The sequence below is a fragment of the Penaeus monodon genome, chromosome 30 (assembly GCF_015228065.2).
Source record: "Penaeus monodon isolate SGIC_2016 chromosome 30, NSTDA_Pmon_1, whole genome shotgun sequence".
NCBI classification, from domain to species: Eukaryota; Metazoa; Arthropoda; class Malacostraca; order Decapoda; family Penaeidae; genus Penaeus; species Penaeus monodon.
The window spans coordinates 19,956,654-19,958,037 of NC_051415.1; positions in this window are offsets into that span (position 1 = coordinate 19,956,654).

Here is a 1,384-nt window from a genome sequence, read left to right on the forward strand (position 1 = left end):
TAGTCTCTCTGTCTCTCTTTGAGAGTGTGTGTATCTATATCCCTTTTTTGCTTCCCTTCTCTCTTTCTCCTTCGCCCTGCCGCTTCCCATGTGTGCCGCTGTTTCCACATGTCTTTCTGTATCAGTATCTTTCTTGTCTGTCTTTACGCCTTTCTTTATCTTAGTTTATCTTACCCGGGTATTGGAAATATGATTTTTTTTAGGCGTGAAGTAATAATAAACAATAATCAGCATACCCTCCAAAGCAGAATGCATTAGGCAACAGCAGATAAAATATATGAACTTTTGCAACGCAGCTGTAATTTCGAGGCTGCAATATAGATCACTGAGATATAAGCCTGTAGTTAGTGAGTGCCTGTGCAGTCTATACCCGTGACATTATTAATACATGTCAACAAAGCTTCAATGCATTTAGCTTTCCTTCTCTTTCTTAATGTTCATAGTCCGATAAATTAATGAATGGATGCAAGGGTGTATACATATGTGTTGGTTCCTGTTTATGTAACTATAGTCTTGTTGACTGCCATATGTATGAGCGTCGCTGGGCAACATCCGATTTAGAAGTTAACGATGCTTCACCCTCACTGTAAACGAGTTCGCATTACAAGGGTGTCACTGTTTGATAAACGTCAGAATATTTTTCTTCTTCTCATTCGAAAGGAAAGTTGGTGTGAAAAGAACAGGCATGAATCTGAAGGAGAAGACGTTCTGCGTTATGAAAGGCACCTTCACTAATAGCGAGGTTGCGTGTGTGGAGCTTTGTTTTGTCGTCCCGGAGCGCACTGGAGGACAGGAAGCCCGCGTGGCCAGAAGCTCTTGTCATTTCCACGGCGGAATGACGTCAGTTCAACCGTTAGCAGTTTGAAAGGATATTAAACTTATTTTATTTTTTATATCAACGCTCTTTTGTTGACTGATTGTTGTGATGCATGTCCGGAATCTGTATCATTTTAGACATTATCCATGACTGATTTCTAAATAAAAACCCAAAACTTACAAAAATCTTTCACATTATTCTTTATCCATATCCAACACAGATCCTCGAGAATTTTACATAGATGGTCCCTCCCCCCAGGACGAAAATCCAAAGCCAGCTCCCCCTTTTTTCCGGACGTCAGCGTTCGCCTACGCACCGGTGGCTTTCAATCTACGAACGCGCCTAAAACGATGTTGACTCGCCCGCGTTTCTTAAATCCTTTTTGCAATATTCTGTCCTTTCCACGTGTGTACCGGCTTCACTCGTTTATGATTTGCTGCAACGCGAAAGGTTGCAGGGAGGGGATAAGTCCCTGGGCGGACAAATCCCCCGTTGGAAATGGGAGAGAAGAGGGAAAAACAAATTCGAAAAGGGTGAACTTGCCTTCGCTTTTGTGGAACCATTGGT